Source organism: Pseudophryne corroboree, chromosome 1, assembly GCF_028390025.1.
Source record: "Pseudophryne corroboree isolate aPseCor3 chromosome 1, aPseCor3.hap2, whole genome shotgun sequence".
Lineage (NCBI taxonomy): Eukaryota > Metazoa > Chordata > Amphibia > Anura > Myobatrachidae > Pseudophryne > Pseudophryne corroboree.
In genome coordinates this window covers 675,932,026-675,946,970 of record NC_086444.1, presented here as the reverse complement: position 1 = coordinate 675,946,970, position 14,945 = coordinate 675,932,026, and positions in this window count along the sequence as shown.

Genomic DNA, 14,945 nt, shown 5'->3' with positions numbered 1-14,945 from the left:
TGTTGCTATCCCTATATTCTGTACATTTATTTAGAGGGGGGAGGGAGAGATTAGTGTTTCACAGGATATACGGTTTGGTATTTTTCTCTGTATTTCAGTCACCATATACCACATAAATCCTCTGATCTACATTTGCAATCACACTCCACAGGGGTTTTCTCTAACGTCCTAGTGGATGCTGGGGACTCCGTCAGGACCATGGGGAATAGCGGGCTCCGCAGGAGACAGGGCACATCTAAAAAGCTCTTTAGGTCACATGGTGTGTACTGGCTCCTCCCCCTATGACCCTCCTCCAGGCTTCAGTTAGGTTTCTGTGCCCGGCCGAGTAGGGTGCAACCTGGATGGCTCTCTTATAGAGCTGTTTAGAAAAGTCTTTTTTAGGTTTAAACTAATCAGTGATACCTGCTGGCGACAGGATCACTGCAACGTGGGACTTAGGGGAGAGACTTGCAACTCACCTGCGTGCAGGAGGATTGAAGTCTTAGGCTACTGGACACTGAGCTCCAGAGGGAGTCGGAACACAGGTCAGCCTGGGGTTCGTCCCGGAGCCGCGCCGCCGATCCCCCTTACAGACGCTGAAGACGGCAGAGACGGAGGTCCGGTGACAGGCGGCAGAAGGCTTCTCAGTCTTCATAGAGGTAGCGCACAGCACTGCAGCTGTGCGCCATTGTTGTCTCACAGGCTCACTGACACGGTCACGGAGGGTGCAGGGCGCTGCTGGGGGCGCCCTGGGCAGCAATATAAATACCTAATTTGGCAAAAGAAATACACCACATATAGCCATTAAGGCTATATGTATGTATTTTAACCCAGGCCAGTATTAAAAAACCGGGAGGAAAAGCCCGCCGAGAAAGGGGCGGAGCTTATTCTCCTCAGCACACAGGCGCCATTTTCCCTCACAGAAAGGCTGAGGGGAAGGCTCCCATGCTCTCCCCTGCACTGCACTACAGAAACAGGGTTATAACAGAGAGGGGGGGCAATGATTTGGCGATATAAATATATATTAAATGCTATAAGGGAGGAACACTTATATAAAGGTTGTCCCTGTATAATTATAGCATTTTGGTGTGTGCTGGCAAACTCTCCCTCTGTCTCCCCAAAGGGCTAGTGGGTCCTGTCCTCTATCAGAGCATTCCCTGTGTGTGTGCTATAGGTCGGTACGTGTGTGTCGACATGTATGAGGAAAATGTTGGTGAGGAGACGGAGCAAATTGCCTGTAATAGTGATGTCACTCTCTAGGGAGTCGACACATGAATGGATGGCTTACTTATGGAATTACGTGATAATGTCAACACGCTGCAAGCCGGTTGACGACATGAGACAGCCGGCGGACAAATTAGTATTGGTCCAGGCGTCTCAGACACCGTCAGGGGCTTGTAAAAACGCCCATTTACCTCAGTCGGTCGACAGACACTGACACGGACACTGACCCCAGTGTCGACGGTGAAGAAACAAACGTATTTTTCCTTTAGGGCCACAAGTTACATGTTAAGGGCAATGAAGGAGGTGTTACATATTTCTGATACCACAAGTACCACAAATAAGGGTATTTTGTTGGGTGGGAATAAACTACTTGTAGTTTTGCCTGAATCAGATAAATTAAATGAAGTGTGTGATGATACGTGGGGTTCCTCCGATAGAAAGTTATGGGCGGTATACCCTTTCCCGCCAGAAGTAAGGGCGAGTTGAAAAACACACCTTAGGGTGGATAAGGCGCTCACACGCTTGTAAAAACATGGCGTTACCGTCTCCAGATACGGCCGCCTCAAGGAGCCAGCTGATAGGATGCTGGAAAATATCATAACAGTATATACACACATACTGGTGTTATACTACGACCAGCAATCGCCTCAGCATGGATGTGCAGCGCTGAGGGGGCTTGGTCGGATTTCCTGACTGAAAATTTTGATACCCTTGACAGGGACAAGATTTTATTTACTATAGAGCATTTTAAGGATGCATTTCTATATATGCGTGATGCGCAGAGGCATATATTGTATTCTGGCATCAAGAGTAAATGTGATGTACATATCTGCCAGACGAAGACACGACAGTGGTCAGGTGAGGCAGATTACAGACGGCATATGGAAGTATTGCTGTATAAAGGGGCGGTCCATTGGACCTGGTGGCCATGGCAACAGCTGAAAAATCCACCTTTTGTTACCCCGAGTCACATATCGGCAAGAAAGGACACAGTCTTTTCAGTCTCAGTCCTTTCGTCCCCATACGGGCAGGCGGGCAAAGGCCAGTCATATCTGCCCAGGGGTAGAGGAAAGGGAAGAAGACTGCAGCAAGCAGCCCATTCCCAGGAACAGAAGCCCCTCACAGCTTCTGCCAAGTCCGCAGCATAACTCTGGGGCCGTACAAGCGGACTCAGGTGCGGTAGGGGGTCATCTCAAGAGTTTCAGCACGCAGTGGGCTCACTCGCAAGGGAACTCCGGGATCCTACATGTAGTATCCCAGGTGTACATTAGAAATTCGAGACGTCTCCCCCTCACACAATTCACAGGCTGTATTCCCAGCAGGTGATAATCAAAGTACCCCTTTTACAGAAGGGGGTAGTATTCCACACTATATTGTGGTACTGAAGCCAACCGGCTCGGTGAGATCTGAAATATTTGAACACTTACATACAAGCGTTCAAATCAAGATGGAGTCACTCGGAGCAGTGATAGCGAACCAGGAAGAAGGGGACGATATGGTGTCACTGGATATCAGGGACGCTTACCTACAGGTCCAAATTTGCCCTTCTCACCAAGGGTACTTCAGGTTCCTGGTACAGAACTGTCACTATCAGTTCAGACGCTGCCGTTTGGATTGTCCACGGCGCCCCGGGTCTTTACCAAGGTAATGGCCGGAATGATGAATTTTCTTAAAAGAAACATGGTCCAGAGAACAGTTGGAGGTCGGAGTAGCACTATCTTAAGTAGTGCTACGACAGCACGAGTGGATTCTAAATATTCCAAAATCGCAGCTTTTTCCGACGACACGTCTACTGTTCCTAGGGATGATTCTGGACACAGTCCAGAAAAACGTGTTTCTCCCAGTGGAGAAAGCCAGGGAGTTATCCGAGATAATCGGGATCCTCCTAAAACCAGGAAAAGTGTCAGTGCATCATTGCACAAGAGTCCTGGTAAAAATGGTGGCTTATTACGAAGCAATTCCATTCGGCAGATTTCCCGCAAGAACTCTTCAATGGGATCTGCTGGACAAATGGTCCGGATCGCATCCTCAGATGCATCAGCGGATAACCCTATATCCAAGGACAAGGGTGTCTCTCCTGTGGTGATTACAGAGTGCTCATCTTCTAGAGGGCCGCAGATTCGGCATTCAGGATTGGATGCCGGTGACCACGGAGGCCAGCCTGAGAGGCTGGGGAACAGTCACACAAGGAAAAAATTTCCAGGGAAGTGTGATTAAGTCTGGAGAATTCTCTCCGCATAAATAAGCTTAGAGCAAATATATAATGCTCCAAACTTAGCAAGACCTCTGCTTCAAGGTCAGCCGGTATTGATCCAGTGGGATAACATCACGGCAGTCGCCCACGTAAACAGAAAGGGCGGCACAAGAAGCAGGAGGGCAGTGTCAAAACTGCAAGGATTTTTCGCTAGGCGGAAAATCATGTGATAGCACTGTCAGCAGTGTTCTTTCCGGGAGTGGACGACTGGGAAGCAGACTTCCTCAGCAGGCATTACCTCCACCCGGGAGAGTGGAAACTTCATAGGGAAGTTTTTCAGCATGATTGTGGACCGTTGGCAAAGACCAAAGGTGGACATGATGGCGTCCCGCCCGAACAAAAAACGGGACAGGTATTCCGCCAGGTCTTGAGACCTTCAGGCGATAGCTGTGGATGTTCTGGTAACACCGTGGGTGTACCAGTCAGTGTATGTGTTCCCTCCTCTGTTTCTCATAACCAAGGTATTGAGAATTATAAGACATAGAGGAGTATGAACTATACTAGTGGCTCCGGATTGGCCAAGAGGGACTTGGTACCCGGAACTTCAAGAGATGCTCACAGAGGACTAAGGGCCTGGGGAGCTAAGATGGGACTTGCTTCAGCAAGTACCATGTATATTCCAAGATTTACCGCGGCTGCGTGTGACGGCATGGCGGTTGAATGCCGGATCCTGAAGGGAAAAGACATTCCATAAGAGGTCATACCTACCTTGGTTAAAGCCAGGAAGGAGGTGACCGCACAACGTCATCACCACATGTGGTGAAAATATGTTGCGTGGGTAAGGCCAGGAAGGCTCCACGAAGGAAATTCAACTAGGTCGATTTCTGCACTTCCTGAAAACAGGAGTGTTTTGAGCCTCAAATTGGGGTTCATTAAGATTTAAATTTCGGCCCTGTAGATTTTCTTCCAGAAAAAAAAATTGACTTCAGTTCCTGAAGTCCAGATTATAAAGGGTGTATTGCATATACAGTTTTTTTGTGCCTCTAGGGGCACCGTGAGATCTCAACATAGTGTTGGGATTCCTTAAAATCATATTGGTTTGAACCGCTCAAATCTGTGGATTTGAAATATCTCACATGGAAAGTGACCATGCTGTTGACCAATATCTCACATGGAAAGTGACCATGTTGTTAGCCCTGGCCTCGGCCAGGCGATTGTCAGAATGGGCGGCTGTGTCTTACAAAAGCCCATATTATAATTTTCCATTTGAACAGGGCAGAACTGGGACTCGTCTCCAGTTTCTTCCTAAAGGGGTGTCAGCGTTTTCACCTGAAACAACCTATTGTGGTGCCTGAGGCTACTGGGGACTTGGAGGACTCCAAGTTACTAGACGTTGTCAGGGCCCTATATATATATATATATATATATATATATATATATATATATATATATATATATATATATATATATATATATATATATATATATATATATATAGTTAGGACGGCTTGCTGTTTATATTGTATGCACCCAACAAGCTGGGTGCGTCTGCTTCTAAGCAGTCTATTGCACGCTGGATTTGTAGTACAATTCAGCTTGCACATTCTGTGGCAGGCCTGTCACAGTCGAAATATGTAGATGCCATTCCACAAGGAAGGTGGCATTCATCCTGGGCGGCTGCCCGAGGAGTCTCGGCATTATAACTTTGTCGAGCAGTTACGTAGTCAAGGGAGAACACGTTTGTAAAATTTTACAAATTTGATACTCTGGCTAAAGAGGACCTGGAGTTCTCTCATTCGGTGCTGCAGAGTCATCCGCACTCTCCCGCCCGTTTGGGAGCTTTGGTATAATCCCCATGGTCCTGACGGAGTCCCCAGCATCCACTAGGACGTTAGAGAAAATAAGATTTTACTTACCGATAAATCTATTTCTCGTAGTCCGTAGTGGATGCTGGGCGCCCATCCCAAGTGCGGATTGTCTGCAATGTTTGTACATAGTTATTGTTACAAAAAAAAAAATCGGGTTATTACTATTGTTGTGAGCCATCTTCTTAGAGGCTACTTCGTTTTGTTATCATACTGTTAACTGGGTTCAGATCACAAGTTGTACGGTGTGATTGGTGTGGCTGGTATGAGTCTTACCCGGGATTCAAGATCCTTCCTTATTGTGTACGCTCGTCCGGGCACAGTACCTAACTGAAGCCTGGAGGAGGGTCATAGGGGGAGGAGCCAGTACACACCATGTGACCTAAAGAGCTTTTTAGATGTGCCCTGTCTCCTGCGGAGCCCGCTATTCCCCATGGTCCTGACGGAGTCCCCAGCATCCACTACGGACTACGAGAAATAGATTTATCGGTAAGTAAAATCTTATTTTTTGTCAGGTACTGTTGCGCCCTAGGGTTACATTCTCCAATGTCTGTGTCACAGGGCAGGAAATCCGTTGCTGATCCATGCAGTAGATTTATCTGAGGAAAATATTCCAGCTGATGGTCCAGGTAGTGGGGGTTCAGTACCCCTCAGTCAGCCTGCAGCACCGGTGGCACACCAAGACCCACCTTGGGCTGCTTTTTCTAATTTACTGACTACGCTAGTAACGAGACTTGCACCCCCTGTGGGAACTCCTGTGCCTGTACAATCGCATATTGTCCCTTTTGTACTTTGCCTGTCACTGCCGTCACCTCTCTGAAGGAACCGATGGTTAAGCGTGTGGAGGGTTGGTTGAAGTCTATTTACACTCTTTTGGGTGCTGTGCATAGGCCTACTATAGCGGTTTCTTGGGCTACAAAAGCTATTGAAGCCTGGGTTCAAGAAGTTGAAGCGGAGCTACCTCCAAATTTTTCTGATGATGCCAGACAGTGTCTTTCATATATTACCACAGCCTCTCATTACATTCAGGAGGCAGCCTCTGATGCCGGTGTGCTGGCAGCCAAAGCATCTACTACGTCCATTCTGGCTCGCCGGATTCGGTGGTTGTGGTCCTGGTCTGTGGATCTGGACTTTGAAAAAACCTTGGAGGTGATCCCTTTTAAGGGAAACATCATTTTTGGGGAAGACCTGAGCAAGATTGTTGCTGACTTAGTGTCTGCTAAAACTGCATGTCTGCCGAGTACTAATCCTTCGGCTCCGAAGGCTAAGAGTACCAGTTTTCGTTTTCATCCACTAGGGGTCACTGGAGTACTCTTGGGATATGGACGGCTTCCGCAGGAACAGGGCACTGAATATTTAAATTTAGAACACTCCACCCCTCCATATCCCAGAGTACCTCAGTGTTTTTTTTGTGCTCACAGCACTAACAAGGCTTGTGTGGGGCTCCCACACTTTCTTTGAATATTTTTTGATTTTAATTTTTACTTTTTTTTTTTTTTTTTACAACTTAAGCACATCCCTTCCCAGTTTATACTAAAAACGTGGGTCCGGGATAGTGCCGCTGCGCAAAGGCAGCGCATGGCGTGTCGGTCCTCACAGCCACACGCAGCCCACTGACTGCTGCAAGAGCTGGACGGAGCTTACAGAAAGAAGCCCCGTCGCAGCCCTCCCTACAGGAGTCTAGGTATGCTGGGGGGACGGGGCGGTCAGCGCACGCTGCCGCCCAACTGTGTGGGGTCCGTGCTTATCACCCGCACCCGCCGCTCCGTCCGTGCTGTATGGGGCTCAGCGTCTGCTCACAGGCCCGCAACAGCCGCTCACACTAGCGCTGCTTCGGCCCGCCGCACCCCGTTCACAAGCCAGCCACACTTTCCAACACGGCCGCTCTCCATATAACGCGTTCCCCGCCTCCCTGCAATGTGACTCCGGGGTCCCGCTGAGACGCAGCGCTACACGGAGCACAGGGGGAGGGGGAGAAGTCTGATCACAGGCAGCGCTGCTGCAAGGGAGAAAAATAGACTGCATGACAGGCTGCCATATTATATATGCTGCATAGGTTATATTAATAGGCTATTAAGCCTATATTAAATCCACAGTCCGGTACATGTTATAAAGTCATGTATTGTAACCTGCACTGTGATTATAACTGTAAACATGGGGGCCATTTTAACCATGCTTCCTGTTTCTTCCTGTTTGTGATTCCAGAACGTTCCTGTCCTACATCTCTACTCCACCGGAGGCGCAGGGGTGTTGGTGGGAATTTTGAATCAGGTTTCATATAGTGCTGGCCACGTGCACTGCAAGTAACAATTTTACTGAGTCGTGCAAGTGTCTGTCTTTGTATATTGTATTGTCTGTCTGCATAATGACTAAGGCACCAGCAAAGACTAAAAAGAAGTTTCACTGCAATGTCTGTACATGGATCTACCACATGTACAGTATGTTTTGTCGGTTTACACTCCGGAAGCCGGTTTCATCCCCGGACACACTATGGTCTATGTTAGCAAATGTAATGGCTGGGTTGAAATCAAAATTGGCCGCCGCTCGACACGAGCGGGAAGCGGCAAGGTCTGAGTCTCGGGTGAGACCGCCAGAACTACCGAAGGAGACTCGGCCTTTGCAAAGGTCCAAGTCCACTTTGGGTACAAGGGATACATTTAATTTGTCTTATAATTTACCAGTTTCTGCTATGTTGCGATCTGAAGATTCTATGCCAGACCTCACTGCGCAAAATAAGGGTGAGGAGGGCGAATTAGACCAGCAGTCAGTCAGTGCAGATTTTGACAGCACAAGCATTGATAATCTCATCAGGCCAGTGCGTCAGTCTCTGAAGTTTACAGAGACTAAGGAGCCTCTGACATATGATAAAGTCGTATTTACTAAACGACAGAGGTCTCCAATGGGTTTCCTGTTTCGGAATCTCTTAATAAGATATTAGTAGAAACACGGAAGAACCGGATAACCGGTTCTATACCTCGCCGATTTAAGTCTAATTACCCGTTTCCACAGTCAGTGACATCTACATGGGAGAATCCGCCATTGGTGGAATCGTCTGTGTCAAAACTTATAAAGACCCTTCAGACTGTAAAATAGAAGGGCATTTGGGTAACTAAGGCGCTAATGGTATGGATAAAAGAACTCAAGTCTGCCCTACATGACGATCACCTTATACTTCTCGCTAATCAAATCTGAGAAGCTGCTAAGTATGTACAGCTTCTCCTGCCGGCTGTCAGCTCACTTCTCGCCTTTCATCGTCGCTAGTTACAGCAGGACGAGCACTCTGGCTGCGTTCTTGGCAAGCGGAGTCAGAGGTCAAAATAATACGGTGGCGAGAAGTTGTTTGGTCCTAAATTGGACAAATGGATTTCTGAGGACAAGGGGGGAAAGTCTTTTCCTACCATTGCCTCCAATGGTACCTAGACGGAAATACTCTAGGACGGCGTTCAAATCCTTTAGACCTCAGCCCTTTCAAGGCCGTGGTAGAGGAACAGCCACGCCTGGTAGACTAGGTCGAGGAAGTGGTTTCCAACAAACCAACACCAGTCGTCAGGACGCTAAGGTCACCGACAAGCCAGTGGCATGACGGGCTCCCAGCCCATCACAGATTTCCAATTGTGGGAGCACGCCTTCAGACGTTCCATTTGGTGGGGTTCCAGATATCCACAGATGGGTGGATCCGCAATTTAGTGTTAAAAGAGAGTACAGATTATTCGTCATCTGGTACAATTAGCTGTCTCCCGCCACTGCGGTTTTTCAAGACAGGACTGCCTCTGTCGGACAACAAGAGGGCGGTTCGGCAAATTGCCATTCAGTCTCTGCTGGATTCAGCAGTTTTGATTCCGGTCCCTGTACACCAACAAGGTCAGGGTTATTATTCCAGTCTGTTTGGGGGACCAAAGCCGGATGGCTCCGTCAGGCCAATATTGAACTTAAAGGGTCTCAATCAGTACGTCACTTACTTCAGATTAAAGATGGAATTTCTGCGGTCAGTAATTGCAGGTTTACAGCCACAGGAATTCATGATTGCGCTAGATCTCAAGGATGCGTACTTACACATTCCGATTTGGCCACCTCATCAGAGGTTCTTGCATTTTGCAATACGGCAGAGCCATTACCAGTTTCAGCCTCTACCGGTTGGCCTCTCGTCAGTGCCTCGGGTATTCACCAAAGTGATGTCTGTGATGATAGCTCATCTCAGATCCCTGAAAGTGATAATAGTTCCGTACTTGGACAATCTGCTCATCAAAGCTCCATCTCAACAGATGTTCCTCCAACATGCGTTGCTAACGTACAATGTACTAGTTCACCACGGCTGGATTGTCAACTTCAAGAAATCACATCTAATTTCGTCTCAACGACTTCAATTCCTAGTTATGATTCTCGATACGGTAAATCAAATAATTTACCTACCAGAACAGAAAGTACAGATTATTCGTCATCTGGTACAATTACTGCTCAAGCCACGCACAGTCTCGGTACATTTGTGCATTCGCCTCTTAGGCACAATGGTGGCGGTTTTCGAAGCGCTTCAGTTTGGAAGATTTCACTCACGTCCTTTTTCAACTGGATGTGCTCGCACAGTGGTCGGGCTCGCATCTGCAGATTCACCACAGGGTGAGGGTGTCTCCACGGGCCAGGGTATCTCTACTCTGGTGGCTCAAAGTACACCATCTAACCGCAGGGAAACTGTTCAGCGCCTGGAATTGGATAATTCTAACGCCGGACGCAAATCTCAGAGGTTGGGGAGCTGTAGTTCAAAATTGTCAGCTCCAGGGTCTCTGGGCGGATCACGAAAGATTGCTGTCTATAAATGTCCTGGAACTCCGGGCAATTTACAATGCGCTACGACAAGCAGTACATATGCTTCGGTCTCAGACTGATCAGGTGCAGTCAGACAACGTGACTGCAGGTGCGTACATCAACAAAGACTAACAAGATGCCGCATGGCAATGCGGGAAGTAGCTTGAATCCTCAATTGGGCCGAGCATCACCAAGTAATATTGTCGGCAGTGTTCATTCCGGGAGTGCACAACTGGAAGGCGGATTATCTCAGCCGTAGGGATCCAGGAGAATGGGCATTAAATCCAGAAGTTTTTCACATGTTGGTCCAGAGGTGGGGTTACCCTCAAGTGGACCTGATGGCATCTCGCCACAATCACCAAACGCCCCAGTATGTGTTCAGAATGCGAGATCCAAAGGCAGTGGCGGTGGATGGTCTCACAATCGCGTGGCCGTACAGCCTCGTATATCTGTTTCCACAGTTTCCGCTGCTCCCTCTGTTGCTAAAACGGATCAAGAGAGAGTCGGCCACAGTCATACTAGTGCCGCCTCATTGGCCTCGGAGAGCTTGGTTCTCGGATCTTCGCAGACTACTCGCAGACGATCCTTGGCAGCTACGTCCGGACCTATTACAACAAAGTCCGTTTCTTTACCTCGAGTTAGCGCGGCTGCGTTTGACGGGGTGGCTGTTGAGACCGCCCTCTTAAGAAGAGAGGGCATTCCAGAATTGGTTATACCAACCATGTTACGAGCTAGGAAGCCAGTTACGGCAGCTCTTTATTACAGAATTCGGCGTGCCTATATCGGTTGGTGTGAAGCTCGGAAGTTTCCGACATCATTTAAGTTATCCCGTCTTTTGTTATTTCTACAAACGGGATTAGATGGAGGACTGCGTTTATACTACACTAAAGGTGCAGTTATCTGCTTTGTCAATTTACTTTCAAAGACGATTGGCTCTATTGCAGTCCGAGGACACCTTGCAGAAAGGTGTGTACAGAGTACAGCCTCCATTCATTCCACCTACAGCGTCATGGGACTTGAATCTGGTTTTAGATTTCTTACAGTCTTCATATTTTGAACCCTTACAACAAGTGGATATTAAGTATCTCACTTGAAAAACACATTTTCTCCTAGCCTTAGCTTCGGCAAGGCGTGTTTCAGATTTGGGTGCCTTGTCATGCAAGCCACCGTATTTGGTGTTTCATGATGACAGAGCGGAACTTCGAACAAATCCTGCTTTCTTACCAAAGGTAGTGTCATCTTTTCACATCAATCAACTTATAGTAGTTCCTGTGTTAACAGGAGATTCTGGAACTTTATACGTGGTACGCACACTATGCGTTTATGTATTCTGAACGTCTACAGTTCGTAAGACGGATACGTTGTTTGTTTTCTATGATGCTGCCAAGATGGGTTGGCCAGCTTCTAAGCAGACCTTATCCAGATAGATTAAACTGACCATACGTCAGGCTTACCTTCATGCTAGGTTACAGCCGCCTACATCAGTAACAGCTCATCCCACACGTTCTGTGGGAACTTCATGGGCAGCTGGTCGTGGGGCTTCTACGACGCAGCTTTGCCGTGCGGCTACATGGTCTTCAGTCCACACGTTTGTGCGCTTTTACAAGTTTGATACGTTTGCAGCATCTAGCTTTGGTCGCCTAGTGTTACAGGTGCCAAACAGCTCTCCCGCCCACGGGGGAAGCTTTGGTACGTCCCAAGAGTACTCCAGTGACCCCTAGTGGATGAAAAAGAAAATAGGATTTTGGTACTTACCAGGTAAATCCTTTTCTTTGAATCCATAGGGGGCACTGGATGCCCACCCAGAGCAGTTTTACCTGGTTTGTGGTAAGTTCAGGGGATCTTATGGTAACACACACTCACCGACTGGTTCAAATTATCAAGTTCTATTGGTTATGGTGTCTACTGTTTAGTTGTCAGTAACGTTATGTGTCAACTTTATTGTTGTCCGTTATGTTTTATATGTAATTCTCCGTTGTCAACCTCTATAGCTCATATTCGGCTCAGTAAAAAACACTGAGGTACTCTGGGATATGGAGGGGTGAAGTGTTCTAAATTTAAATATTCAGTGCCCTGTTCCTGCGGAAGCTGTCCATATCCCAAGAGTACTCCAGTGCCCCCTATGGATTCAAAGAAAAGGATTAACCTGGTAAGTACCAAAATCCTATTTTTGTTCCTTTCGGCCTCAAAGAAAAGCAAAGGGTCAGGCGTACCCGAAACAGGCTTGCACTTCCAAAACCTTTAAGCCCAAACCTAAACGTTCCTGGGCTGCCCGTCAGCCTACTTCCAAACCAGATAAGCCTGCTGCATGACTGGGTGGGCTTCCCCTTGGGAACCTGTTTGCCAGGTTTGGTTACAGACTACTTCAGACACCTGCGTGAGGGAAGTCATCACTCACGGATACGCCATCTTTCATGACACGTCTCTCTCGCCAGTTTTGCTTGACAAATATACCTTCTGATCCGTTGAAAACAAACTACATTTGGTGGTACAATCCCTCCTGTACAGAGGAGTGATAGTGTCGGTGCCTCTAGCTCAGAGAGGCAGGGGGTACTATTCAACGCTGTTCCTAGTTCTGAAACCGAATGAATCCTCCCGACCCATTCTCAACCTCAAGTCTTTGAACAAATTTGTGAAGATATCTAAATTCTGTATGGAAACTCTTTGCACCATTGTTCTGGCCTTGGAGTCCAAGGACTATATGGTATCCCTGGACATACAGGATGCTTATCTACATGTACCTATTGCCATGTTGCATCAGCAATATCTGCGGTTTGCTTTGGCAACCTGTGAATGCCAAATTGCTTTCTCACAAATATTTAAAATGCCCGCTCTAATATATATTGTAAACGCCTGCGCATCTTATTACCATGTGCCATGAATGTGCATTATACATAGCAAAACACTGCATCCCATAAGAGAAAACAATACACCCACACATCTGAGTTCCAATGCTCATTGATGTATATATTTGTTATTAAAAGGATATGGATTCAATATATTACAAAGTACAGTATACCTTTAGTTACATGGTTACACTCACACAGTAAGCAGTTAAAACATACAGTTACAGGCCAGCGATACAATACCATTCCCTCAATGCTTATGTCTCTCTCTAAAATCATGCTGGGACTCCATCTTACGCTGAGACCAAAACAGGAACTGCCCTCCTGTGTGATCAGCAAGTTATCTAGTTTTTGGGGGAGGGATTCTCTCTCATTCATGATGAGTCACTAGTCTCTTTGTATGTGCTAATCAGGTTCAGCCTTGAATACATCCAAAGGGGCTGGCCTGAGCTTCCTGTCCACTGTCCTCATAAGAGTGATGATTACATGTATGAAAGCTAAAAATAACTATTTGTTGCAATGTCCTATAACTTAACAAGTATCAAATTAATCTACATATTAATCTGGTTGCTTTAATAGTGAATATGACAGGTCTATCTTGTTTCGTTCAAATAATACACGTACATGACGCCACTTCATTACATAATTCCAAATCACCATGATGTCCGGCGCTTGATATTATTATAGTTATGTACTGTATGAAATAAGTGTCGAATCCATCTCTGTGGCATGTCCGTGTAAATGCGCGTGTTACCATATATTGCTGTACTCGCTGCGCGTATTTGCAAGTATAGCGACTCATAATGTGTGTAGTTTGTATGTTCTCTTAATGTAATATTTTTTACTTCGACAGTCCACCCTTTGGCAGTAAACAATAACTGCCATCAATTATTAACATAAGAAAAAAATATTTCATACAATAATCGGTGACCTAGACACAAGTATGTATGCATTTCGCAAATCAGACACTTGACTATATTTGGGGAAGACAGGGAGGAGTACGAGACATCCTCTATATGCACTCGGCGGTCACGGGACCACTGGTTGGGTGTGGGACAACATTCAACCTATAGAGTATGCTGGGACAGTGTTTTGGCCTATAATGTCTGATTTGCGACGAACATTTCACACATACATGTACCTACGTCTTTGTACACTGATGTTTGGATTCAATTGAGGTTTTGCTGGGTAGATGAAGAAGACACAAACAAATCGTGACAGTGACATATAAAATTTTCATGATCTACATATTCCTATCATTTTCTGAACATTGTTTCCATTTCTGGAACGTATGCTAGGTCTGTTTAATAATTGAACAAGGGTTATAAGTAGTGTCCTTCCTAAATAACATAAACCTTCGGAGTTCGGGGAGAGCCACTCATAAACCTTTCTTCCACATATATTAATGAGCTCTTTATCTGCAATGTGTGAATAGCCATTGTGTGATTGTTCCTGATTACCTCTGAACTCCATAACTACTAGAACTTTGATTTTTCTCTGACTTTAACAAACTGATCGGCTAATCCTGGGATCCTATAAGGAAATCACTCCTTCCTCCAGAACCAGTTCCAGTCCCACACTCGACTCCTCATAAAAAACCTCGCAAAAATAGAATATCCTGAAAGAAAATGTTTGTCAGCGGTAAAGAGAGAAAAGAGAAATAGAACAAAACAACTCTTGTTCATAACAAATCAATTACAATGACTGGTCTTTCTGCAGTCCTTTAGTACGCTCAGATAGTGTTCAACAGTGCCGCCTCTCAGTCTTCACGGAACAGAGTCTTTGGTGATACTTTTGCGATCTCTTCGCCTTGCACTTGGAACACACAGTTCACTTTGCTCTCCACCTTGCTCTTTGAACACACAGTTCACTTGGAACACACAAACTCGATGAATGTGAGCAATAAACTACTTTGTCACGAGTTCTCTCCGGGTCAGCGACCTTGCAGTGGGACGAGTGGACCCAATTCTCTCTTTCGGCGACTTTTAGTGCTGTCAAAAAAACTTGGTATGGTCCTTCCCACCTGTCTATTAAGCA